This window comes from Equus caballus, chromosome 24 (assembly GCF_041296265.1).
Source record: "Equus caballus isolate H_3958 breed thoroughbred chromosome 24, TB-T2T, whole genome shotgun sequence".
In the NCBI taxonomy this organism is placed as follows: domain Eukaryota; kingdom Metazoa; phylum Chordata; class Mammalia; order Perissodactyla; family Equidae; genus Equus; species Equus caballus.
Genome location: NC_091707.1, coordinates 53,274,937 through 53,287,937, shown reverse-complemented (window position 1 = coordinate 53,287,937; position 13,001 = coordinate 53,274,937).

Below are 13,001 nucleotides of genomic sequence, written 5' to 3'. Positions count from 1 at the left end.
GAATACCATGACACACAGCAAGTCTTTTTCGCTTATGCACTACAGGTCAGGAAAGTTAAGTCACTAGCCCAAGGATGCACAGAACTATGGAGTGGTCGGGAAGTGCCCTCGGATTCCAGGCCTGGTCTCCGAGACCCCAGTGCTCCTTCCTGCACACAGCCCTGCCTTTAAGATCACTGTGACTTGCAAAGTCAAGTTAGGCTGAAAGGTGGAAGTGAATTGTAGGGACAGGAGGCAGTTTTGGTGAGCTGGAGGGAATTCATTTAATGTCTTTTTTTCCCCCTTTTGGTTTCAGGCTGTGTGAATTCTCGCTGCCCTGTGTTTCACTTTGAGCTGGGCGTTCATGTGAGCTCTGCACTTCGCATGAAATCTGGCCTGAATTTTGCTTGGTCGGGGGTGAGGCTGTCAGAAACCGCTGAGCTGGGCCCAGTTGCTGGGCCCCATCAAAGGTGCTGGCCAGGGCTTCCAGACCTGGGTCTAAGGCCAGCCAGCCCACAGCTTCCTCTGGGCCAGAACACAGTCAGCTCATCTTGTTTCAAGTTTCGGCTCACCTCCTTTCAAGTTTCGCTCTTGAGCAGTTCACACAGAACCTGCCCTCCCTCCCTGAGCTGGTCTTGGCTCTGAAGTGCAGGCTGAGAAATCCGTGGCCCTAGGTGAGAACCTGTGGTCTAGAACGTGGAAAGTGGACCAGACCTGGGTCTGTAAGCCAGGAGGCCTTGGGTCTTCGTCAGGCTCTGCCCTCAATTGATGGTCTGTATGGGACTCACCAAGCAAAGACACCTCTCTAAGCCTCAGTTTACCCCTCTGTGAAGTGAGGGGTTGGACTACGACCTCTAGTGTCTTTTGAGCTCTAATCTTCCATGAGGCCTGCTCTAAGGCTGAATCTTTAAGGATGAGTAGAACCTAGAGTCCCAGGTTTTAACTCTTTCTATCATTTCTAAGACCTCAAGCACACTTTCAAAATTTTTATTTCCCTCTCTCATTTTACAATGGAAGAAACAAAACTCAGAAATGCTGAAGGATTGCCCCAGGCTATCAAGGAAGTTGGTGTCAGAACAGGGACTAGAAGCCACGCTACAGGCTCCTAGAGCAGTTGTCCAAGAGCTCCACCTGAATCACACCGCCCGGTACACACTAATGCTCCCATGGCACCTTTGATTGGAGCTTTTCTTGTAAACAAAAATGAGAAAGAGGCTTCATTCATACTTATTACACCTTAGATAAATTAACAGCAATTTTCTTTGCTGCAGCCTGGCAGCTTTCCCAAACATCTGGTCCAGGCCGGGCAGGGCTGGCCCTCCGACTCGGCGGAACAGTTGGGACTGCTAAAGCTTGGAGCCTTGGGGGTCCCCCGGGATGGATGCTACCTAATGCGCTGTCTGCAGGGCTCGCTTCACTTCCACAACACCTGCCTTCCAGAGCTGAGCTGCCACTCAATCCCGGGCCAGTGGAGCATGGGAAATTGGGAACGGGGGGAGAACACAGCACTGTGGTTTGGGAGGAGATGACATGGCATCTGTGGGAAGGGGGCCCAGTGACAGGGAGGAAGAGGAGCGAGGTGGAGTGTAACATGCAGGGCTATCTGGGGGCAGTCGTGATGGTGATGGTGCTGCAGTTAAGACAGGCTGAGGTGCTAGGAGAACTCTCCCTGCCTGCTTTGTGTCCAGACACCCTGTGGTGGCTTTTCATCTCCGTGACCTCTTCTGGCTTGGGGCACCCTTTGTGGTGATGAAGGCATGTTCTGAAGTGGACAGATGAATCCAGGATGTGAGTTCTGATCCAAACTTCTTACTGACTGTAGGCAAATCACTCTACCCAACACCATACAATAGGCACCAAGCCCCTGCTGTGCTGTGCGAGGGTCTGGATGCTGAGAGACAGAACCACAGGCGACTGGATGCCTTCCTGCCAGCTGCTCATTAACTGGTTAGGCAGGAAGAGAAGGGCAGCCATTAAAAAAAAGAGTTTTTGTTATTTATAAAGCAATGAGGGGAGGAGGAGAGCAGGGAAGGGAAGAAGAGAGAAGGGAGAGAAAATTGAGAACATGCAGGGAACAGAGAAGGAACATGTAACTCTGTGAGACGTGGTGACGGGCAGGAAAGGCTCCACGGTAGATGAGTGAGCTGAGTCTCAACCCGAGGGTAGGAGTTTTAGCCAGTAAAAAAGGGAGGGATCAGCCAGACCAAATTCAATGAGTGAATTTGGAGAAATGAGAATCCACTCACCATAGTGCTCCAAAAATGTCTGCTACTAACATTGCCAAGTTATGTATGAGGCAAGAGGGACCTTAGGACAGGGTGGGCTCCCCCATTTAATTTTTCCTGTGGTGTAAATTCAATTAATTCCTATATATTGAGAATGTACCACTTGGAAAGAATTGTGCCAGGATTTTAAGGGATGGTGAAGACCATAAAGAAAAACCATCCATGGAAATCAATGGTAATTATCTACCCAATCACCACCTGGCTACCTCTTTTTTGCTAATAGACTCCAATTTTGTTGGAGGCAGCCAGGTACCCAGTCTCAGAGGGTGAATCTTGATTGGCAATAGGACAGTTGGGTCAGTCGATTTTGCTTTGCAGGAGACACACTTTCCCAGGCTCCTTTGCAGCAGGTGTGGTCACGTGACACAGTTCTGGCCAATGAGATTTCTGAGAAAACATTGTCTTTCTGATCTGTAACAGTGGCATAAATAGAGCTCCCCAGCAGACCCAAATTTTCTCTAGTTTCCAGGTACTAGTGAACCCCTATAGCCAACCCCACATAATTCTAGACCTGAGACCCGGAGATATGGGTCAGAGGCATTTTTTTTTTTTATTGAGGTATAACTGACATACTTTTATATTAGTTTCAAGTGCACAACATAATGATTAAATGTTTGTATATATTGCAAAATCATCCCCACAAGTGTAGTTAACATCCATCCCCATACATAGTTACAAGTTTTTTTTCTTGTGATAAGAGTGTTGAAGAGTCACTTTCTGAACTAGCAAATACGCAATGCAGTTTTAACTATAGTCACCATGCTGTACATTATGTCCCCAAGACTTATTTATTTTATAACTGGAAGTTTGTACCATTTGACCTCCTTCACCCATTTTACCCACCCCCAACCCTGCCTCTGGCAAGCACCAATCTGTTCTCTGTATCTATGGGCCCTGTTTTTGCAGAATTAGGACAAAACTACTCCAGCCACAAAGGTTGATTTTGAGGATTAGGTGGCCCATTGACTGTGAAAATACCTGTGTGAACTCCAAAAGTGTTTTCCAGAAATGTCATTCTTAATAATATTATGATGATATTCTCTTGACTATTCAATGTAATTATTATAATTACTATTTATAGTTTTTCTCAGTTAATTGTATTTTTGTTATATTTATGACTGTTGAACTATAATGGGATATCATCAAACCCCCGTGTTTTCTAATAGCTTTTCAAAAAACAGTTTCAGTCTTTTTCATGATATTTATGAAGTAAAAGGTGGGTGGGCATTGAATCATTTTTCGTAGATTTTTATCAATTTTATATTATTCTGTCATGCAATATTAGTTATATTTCTTTATCAAGTGATGTCTTTAGTAGAGCTAAAGTTAACAAATAAAATAAAACGTATTTATATATGACATAAAATTAGTCTTACTAAATTCATAGAAAAACATGTGTCTTTCTGATTTAAGGACTTTTTGTGTTAACCAGATAAGCCTGGCAGCTAATGGATTTTAGATAAAGTTTGACCAAAGGTGTTGTCACAAGGTGGCAAATTTTCCCAATACAAGTATTTGATGTGATGATCTCTGAAGTTTCTTCTCATTTATTTTAACATCCTATTCTTTCTTCTAACAAAATTGGGGAACTAGTACACGCCCAGTCAATTATGTTCTCAAACTGGTTGCCCACATATTAGTTCCTCAACTGAGTTGGAATAATGAGCCATTGATACAGCTAATCAATATTGTTGAATTACCGACCACAAGGAAAGGGTGTGTCAAATCACATCAGAGCTCAAAGACACCACCTTAGTCCTCTTGGAGGACCCAGATTCTTCGCCCTTCTTGCCCAGGAAGTGAGAAACCCATTTCATCTCTTCCTATCAAAACATCATTTCTCTTCTTTTCACTTTTCCTAGCTCCCTGTTTTAACAACTAACTTTCCAGACAGAGCCAAGCTTGGTAAGAGTGGGAGACTGTGTAGCCTACCTGCCACCAGCTGTATGGCATAAGGAAGGGATTAACTCTCTGGCTGGCGGCCACCATCTTGCTTCTCTCCTCTGCACTCTGTTTTGTCTCAGCCAGAGAGTCTCTTCCTGACCTTTTGTGTTATCAAGTACCTTTCTGCCCCCAAGTCTCCCACAGCTTTTCCATAGAAGTTTACATGTGATTGAGACCCCGCTATCCCACATTTTAGCCAAAGTTCAAACGGTGACTCCTCTAAAGTGGTTGATTTTAGACTATGCTGATTTGTAGCCTAATGTTTCCAAATAATGTGTTTCTCCATGTGTGATAACTTTGCATAGTAGATGTGCAGAGGAAGTACGATATCCCAAGGCATGATTGGGAATTATCACGCAACCTGGGACGGCTGGAGACCCCAGACATGAAATCTATACTTTCCTTTTAGGAGTCCCCTCTCAGAGCCTTCATTCATCACCAGAAAGGAGTACAGAGCAGAATGTCACCCCAACACTGAGGACATGGGCCCCTTTGACCCTTGCTTCACTGTCATCACAAGAAAGACTGGACAGCAATCTGTTACCTATATGACATAGGGGCCTCCAAAGATATTTAGTGATATGACAACTGAGGATGAAATTCCTAAAGGAATAATTAAAAATATATGGGGCAGGATGGGCTAGGATGGGGTAAGTGAATGTTCATGGTTTTCAGAGCCTAGAACTAATGAAAGCAATTTGAGAAGATTCACAAGATATTTCAGCTAAGGTAACATGTCTTGCTTTTCAACGGCCAGGCCATTGGGGACCATGGAGAAAGGAAAGAATTCTATCCTGGCATTCTCATTTTTCCTTTCCTCTTATTTTTTCTGGTGGGCAGGGAGAGGGGAAGAGATGACTGACTTCATTCATCTCTATTTCCAGACATATTTTTACTCTCAGGATTAAATGATATTTCGCCAAGAGACCTGACAAGTTAAAGGAAGAAGAAATGTTCATTGTGCAATGTGCTGTGTGAATCAATATGTATAACTTTTTTTTTTTAACTCTTTGTTTTCAATACTTATTCCTCATTTGGCATTGTGTATACTTTTGTAAGGCACTTCAAATCATTTATGGAAAAAGGCAGAGCGAAATTAAAAAAATAAGTAAATAAATAAATGTAAGATCTTCAGTGCTGCTTACGAGAACACTTTAAGAAAAAGTCTCTCCACTTTCCAGATGAGAAAGCAGCGCTCAGAGAGGAGAAATGAGCTTCCCATACCTCACTGGTTGGGTTGAGCTTTGGTCTGAAGTTGACCTATGCTGAAGTCCACTCAGTTTGCAGTACTCCATGTCTCCTGGGGGGGTTTTCTTGTCTCTCTAAGGTTCACGGCGACTCTGGATTTCACTGCTACATGGAACTTTCAGAGCAGAGTACCCACAGGTGGTAACAATAAACCTCAACTCTGGGAGATGAACTACTCTACCCCGTGATAGCAATCCCGCATGTGTGAGATAATAGAAAAAGTATATATTGGTCCCTGCCCCTGATTCCTGACACAGGGCTCCTGAAACCCTATAATTTCCCGGGTGATAGGAGTGTCTTTTGTTCTAATGAGGTCACTCTCGGTGGGCTCTGGGATGGTTCCCGGAAGGAGGCTGGTCACCAGAGGGAAAAAGTGGTGACTAGAAGCTTGGAATTGTGAGCCTTTTGGCCCATTCTCCAGAGAGGGGAGCAATGGAGCTAATAACTGATCATACCTATGTAAGGAAGCCTCCATAAAATCCTGACCATATGCAGTTTGGAGAGCTCCCAGGTTGGCGAACACATCCATGTACCGAGACGGTGACACACCCCAACTCCAGGGGCACAACAGCTGCGGTGCTCGAGACCTTCCCAGACCTCGCCCTATGTATCGCTTCATCTGGCTGTTCATCTGTATCCTTTATCACAACCTTTAATAAACTGGTCCCCGTAAGTACACCAAGTAGGACAGAAGTTTCGAGTAATGGCGGGATGTGCTACTTGCGATCGACATCTGAAATGAGGGGCAGTCTCTTGGGACTGAGCCCTTAACCTCTGGGATTCAAAGCTGTCTCCAGGTAGATGGTGTCAGAATTGAATTAGACTGTAGGACATTCATCTGGTGTGGCAGAACCACTTGCTGTGGGAAAAATCCCCACAACTCTGGAGTCAGAAATGTTGTGCATGTGGTAGTGGTGTGAGAGGAAAGGAGACACACAGGAGGCGGAGGACCGGGTTTTTCCTTATACCACATAAATAGATTTTCCTAAACACTCAGTGGGTAAGGGTGATTTTTTCCTTCATTTGTTTTGCTCATTAAACAAATGCTATTGAGTGCGTAATATCTCCAAATTGGTACATCTTAGTGTCCATTAAGATTATCAATTAGAAATTTTAAAAGATACTTTATCAGTTTTCAATATCCAAGATATTTGACTTCATACATGGCAGGGAGTGTTGCCCAAGAAAATCGGTCGTGTCGATTTTCCTAATTCTCATTGTAGTAATCTTGGTATCGTCTTAAACGTGGTTATTACTCTGTATACTTATTTAGCCTTAAAACCCATGTGTAACTACTGGCAATTCAATGAAAAATGTTTTCTCTTTTCTGATATAGCTTGATGTTATTGAAAAAAATTAGAGTTGCGAGAAGATTTTCCTCCTAGGGCTGGTTGAAACGCTGACCAGCCCAGCACCTTTGGTTAAGGCATGGCACCTTCTTGAAGCTCTTGACTGTCATCCTTAAAAGAGAATAATAACACTAACGTAATAAGGACTTTCTCTTATAGTTGTTTTGAGGACTAAGTTCCTGGTATTGAAATCCTTAACGCAATGCTGTGTTCCCTATAAATTAGGCTAAAAGCAAAGCCGGAATTTGTTGCATTGATTAAGTGAACTAGCAAATGTAAAAAAAAATGCAATGCATATTGAAAATTGCTGTATATATTTACTTTTCATTGTAGCTATTTCTATCTATGTAGCAAGCTAGTTATCTATCTATGATCTTGTTCCAGAAATAATTTAATGTGGTCTATTTAATATTATTATCTTGTTTTATGATTCATTTTCTAGTCAACCCTATTCAGACACATTATTTTCTAGAAATAATAATTATAGTGATTTCAATATAAAATACAGTATACATGTATTGTTGGTTTCCTTCTAAGAGGCTGTCATCTACTTGTAGGTTTAATTGCTGCCACTGACATGAATTTACAAGACTACAAACTGTTAGGTGAACTCTCTGTGCATTCACAGACTCAGACTTCAAAGGATTAAGAATAGCAAGAAAGTCTCATTTGAAAAAACAAATCATTAAGAGTTAATATGCTACCTTTTCACCAAAACTTCCATCATTCCCTGGATATAAAAATTCTATGTTCAGGGTCGGCTTTTCATCTTAAATTCCACTCCAAGTGAATCTATGGAGCAAGGATTTCTCTACCGAAAGCTGCAAAATTTCGAAAGAATTTGAGTTGTAGCGCTGAAAGGAATCCTACGTATAATCTGGACTCATTTCATTTTCAAAGTAAGACTGCCTTTTATAACATTCTTGGAAGGAGATTATCTAGCCTTTGCTTGACTGCTCAAAGTAACAGGAAGCTCATTACTTAACGAGAATGATCAGCTCATTGTGGGGCAACTCTGGCTAGGAGAAAATGCTCAACTGTGAATTAGAAAGAGTGTGAGTACAGTCAGAAAGAGCTGTGCCTTAACTGGTCTTAGTTGCTTAACTGGCCATGTAGTCTTTGACAAGTATTTTTTCCCACCTGCCCCACGGCTTCTTCAACTGTAAAATCAGGAGAGGGTATATTGCTCTGAGAAAAGCTGGGAAAGTGAAACCAGAGAATGAGAGCAAAGTGCCAGCACAGCTTAGCAGGTACCCCAACCAAACATCACTTGCCGTCTCCTGACTTTACCTTCCTTTGAATTGAAATTTTTGCTCTTTGGCAACATTTACTGATTGGGGATTTTCCCATAAACATAATAGTAATTTAAAACTAAACAAAAGCTAGACTTCTTCCTTCTTCTCGTGGCAAAGGCTGGTCGGAGCAGAGAAGCGGCTGCCCCGTTTAGACAGGATGCGTGTTCTGTATATTGCCCAGCCCCCAACAGCCAGTTCACTCTTTTTTTCATATCGCCTGAGTGCTCTAGGCAGTGAGGTTTGCAACCTCTGATGTGTAAAACAGATGGCGTGTCCCTCTAGATCACTTCTCCAAACTTCAGCTCAGAGCATCCATTGACCAGACAACCATTCCGGGAGCCTGTCTTTACAAAAGTGTAGTCGGTGACAACAGTCAGCACCCAGGGAATGACCCCAGCCACAGTGCTGTGTATTCTCTGTTGGCTCCTGAGGACCCCCAGCGTCTCCCCCCGGATCTGACCCTGTGTGAGATCAGGTCAACACATTTCCTAGGCCGGTCCTCAGGGAAAGTTCACAGACCCCTTGCTTTAGAAGCTGGCTGACTAAGTGTCATCAATTCATACTGAAATTTACACTCACCTCCTCCCTCTGGTCCCATCAAACACTGCGGAACATTCTGTCATTTGTTCTCAAGCGAGAGGAAGGGGCCTGTGTAGCTGGTGGTATTGGGTTTCACATGTGGGCCACGGGGAATCTCAAAGGGTCTGCTTTTCTCAGTGTGAGAGACGTCTTCCAGCTCTAGTACTTTGTGAGAGAATCAGTGGGGTCAGACACAGCTGGAGTCTCGGGGAAGCTCTTGTCTAGAGTCTAGTTACCTTACTACCTCCCATCCCCCAGTGAGCCCTAAGGAAAATAATGATAACCCTCATCATTTTGTAGGCTGTTTACCCTCAATGGTGTCACACACAGTCCCTTGGAATGAGCTACTGCAGGGTGAACATACTCAAGGTGGAGGATGAGCTTGTGACCCTTGTGAGAGCTCCGGCCTCACAAGCTATGGAGTAGGTGACATTCTGAGACTGGAGTGGGATTCTGGGCCATTGTATGGAAACCTTACCTTGGGTCGTACTTCCAACTCAGCAGCATTCCTTCATTCATTTGACAGTCATTGAGTACCTAGCAAGTCTCAGGCTGTTTTTAGGTATTCACAATACATGAGTGAGCCAAATAGATAGAGGTCCCTGCCCCTGGGGAGCTTACATTTTAGTGGAGAGAGCGATAATAATAACATGATAAAATGGTACATTATAAAGTAGAGATCCGATGCGGTAAGGATTAATGAGAACAGGAAAAGTAGGGTTGGGGGTTAATGGGTGTGTTTGTGGATGGGAGTGCATGGGGTGAGCCGAGGAAGAGTTAGAGAAACAGTCAGGGGGTGGTTACTGGTTTAGGGCTTGGGCTATGACCATGGAAGTTCTGATTTTTCAGTTTGGGTTCTAGTAAAATGCCCTTGGACAAACTATTTAGCATCTCTAACTTTTCTCATCCGTAAAACGAAGACAATAATAGTGCCTTCCTCCTAGGGTTGCAGGGAAGATTAATTGAGAAAGGTAACTGATATTAAAGACATTGGCTAATTATTATTTAGCTCCCCATGTTGCAGTTAAGGTGGCTGAGACCCAGAGAAGAGTTACAACTTCCCCAAAGGGCAGAGGTGGCAGGACCCGGGCTGGAGGTGCGGACTTCAGATCATTGCATTTAATCATAAGCTACAATGATCACTTGTGCAAGTGGTTGTGTCTTTTGGGTACTGTTTGGAGGACTTCTGCCAGCTCGCCTCTGCTCTGGACCATTAACAAGACGACACCTCGAGGGTTCAGCTCTCTTAGGTACCTGGTAGGATCGTGAGGAATATTTGATCAGTCGGTCTGGTCAGTTGTAGCTCTTGCGTGAGGCATAGTAAGCCTTTCTGTTCTTGCTCTGGCCTTGCAGAGGAGAGAGGACAGCTGCTTGCTGATTAGCATCCACGTGACCTTATATATAATTGAAGACACATTAAGTCACCCATCCGCATTCTCTTCCCTGGACCACATGGTCCCAGCACGCTGAGTTCCCAGAGGGCCCCCTTTTCAACCTTTTTATCCATTCTGTCACTCCTAGACTTTTTTCCTCCTTTCATAGAAGGACACGCCCCAGACAAAAGGCAACGGACTGTTGTGGGGGAGGAGGAGAGAAAGAGGGAAGAGGGAAGGGAACGCCTCCTTTCCGGGTTCTCCCTCCATCCATAGTTGAGACTGTTGCAGGAGAGTGAATCCAAAGCCAGACAGTGTAGTACAGACCTGGGATTTCCTCCTCATTTCTTTGATTATGATGTTCACTCTTCCTTTCCTGTCCCTCTGGCATCAGCACTGCCTGCATGCTAGAATCTCTATATACATCCAAAAAGATGGTGAGTAGTTCACTCATTCCTCCACTTCATTCATTCATTCATCTACCTCATTGAGAATCTCCTGTGCTCTGGGCTCTGTAATAGGCCTGGAAGGAACGGAAAAGAACAGAGCAGGGCAGGATAGCAGCAAGCACAGAGTGCCGCAGAACCCCAGAAAGGGGCAATGGCTTTGCCCATGAAGGAAGGGTGGTCAGAGAGGGATATAGAAAAGAGACAAAGCATGAGCTGACATGTAATGCATGAGAAAGAATTAGCCTAGTAGAGAGAATGGGGAAGTCAGAGAAGCAAATGCAAAGACTGAAAGGTGAGCAGAACTACGGCTCAGGGGTGAGGGCTGGAACAGAGTGTGTGAAAGAGAGAAGGGTGGGGACCCAGAGGCAGAGACTGGATAACAGGCACTGTGGAGAAAGACAGAGCAGTCTGGGTTCTATTCTGAAGCTAACAGTGAGCCACTGAAGGGTTTTAAGGAGGAAAGAGAAAAGATGTGTTTTATATTTTGCAGAGATTTCTCTGGCTACATGTGGATAGTGGAGCATAGAGGAGCAAGAACAGAGCAAGAGTGATCAAAGTACTTGTGCAAAATTCAAGAAGAAATTTGATGGTGACCTGAATCAAAGGAATGGCAATTTGGATGGCAAGGAAGGGTTTGATGTCAGGGGAATTTGTGCTGGGCTCTGTAGGAATTAATCAGTTGTATTGGTCAGCTTAGGCTATGCTGGTGTAACAAACAATCCTAAAACCACAGCGGTTCATGGTAACAAAAGTTTATTTGCAGTTCATATTTATGTTCAGTACAGAAGTGACAGGACGTCTGTGGCTCTGCGGCATGCCTCTCCAGGTGGGACATACAGGTCTTGTAGAAGAGACAAAAGGAAGAGAGTAGAGCCATACAAGGATTCTAAAAACTTCTGTCCAGAACCTGCACCTGTCACTGCCACTCACATTTTCTTGGCCAAAGCGAGCCACAAGACCAAGGCTGGCATCACTGTGGTGGGTGGGATTATATTTCCACAAGGACCGTTCTGTTAGGAGGGATAGAAAATGTTTTCAGGATGTTATAGTCCTTCCCCGTCTGCCCCTCACGGGTCACAAGTATCCACTTTCCTCCTTTATTCATGCAAAATGTACTTATTCCTTCCCAAGGAGCGATCATCCAAAAGTCCCAGCCAGCCCCAGCATCAGACTCAAAATCCAGCATCTCATATGTCAGGATATATCATGTATATATTGAATATATCATATACCAGGAGCTCAATATATCAAGTCTGAGGATAGTTCTTCCTGAATAAAAATACAAGTTAGTTGTGGCTCCACCACCAGACCCAATACAAAGGTGTTAGAGGGAGGTGGACAGGAATGAGAGCAATAGCACTCCTATTCAAGAGGAAGAAGCACCCATTATGTTAGTCCTTACTAGTTCTGAAATCCCACGAGACAGATGTGATAGGATTTTCTACACTGGAGGGGAGGAATGTCCTTGGTTAGGCCCCAATTCTCCTGCCTGGGATGAGCCCTCAGCCCATCATTCTCCGTGGCTCTTGGAAGCCAAGGCCTGGATTCAGAGCTGGCATCAGAGGCATGAAATAAAGAGTTCAATTTTTGTTGCATTTGATCCAGGACGCTCTCAACAAATTTAGACTGTTTCTGTGGGGTATGTGTGTGTTTAGAAATATATTTAAAACAGCAAATGCAAATTATCTGTAAGGTTGGAGATCACAATTAAACTTGGATGCCCCTCTCTCCTACATTAAATTGAGCTGTTTATGATTCCAGCTCTTTTTTGGGACACTGACACAACTCCTGAGATTCCGCCAGCACTGTCAATGGGTGCTGACGGAGACTGTGGGTGTTGGGGATGTGAGTGCAGTTTGAGAAGAGAGGAAATTCAAGACCACTCTTCTACAACTGTTACTCTCCGTGAGTGTCCACATTTCTCCTCTTTGCAGTGAGGCCAGCCGTCCCTGTCTCACCTCTCAGGTGATACTTTCCACAACCAGGCTCCTGCACCAAAGAGCGCAGCTGTTCTCGTGATTTCCATCCGCCCCTCTGGGTACATATGAACAGCAGTGATGCAGCAACAATCCAGATACCTCGTTAGGGGCTGCATGGGAAGTTTAGTTACAACTTCAAAGTCACAGCAGCAAAGGCCATCCACTGCTCCACCCCTTTCCAAATGTAAAAATGTATATTTTAGGGTCTTTCAGGCCTAACTGCATCCCTATTTGAAGTTTTAACTTAATTTTTTTTTCTTTTGTCAAAGAGAGGGGAAAATTTTCTGATGGCAGACATAATGGCAATCAACAAACGTTCCACTTGCTTTGCCACACACCACAGCCCTTTGCATTTAGTCAGGGCCATGTGGCTACTTTCGGACATGGGCTGTGGATAGAATTGACATTTGACACTTCTGGAAAAAGTTTAGAAGACTCCACATGCCACATCCCAGCAATCTCTTTCCCTATCATGGCAAATGGGAAGATGCTGTGTTCAGACAAAGAAGCTAGAAGAGGGT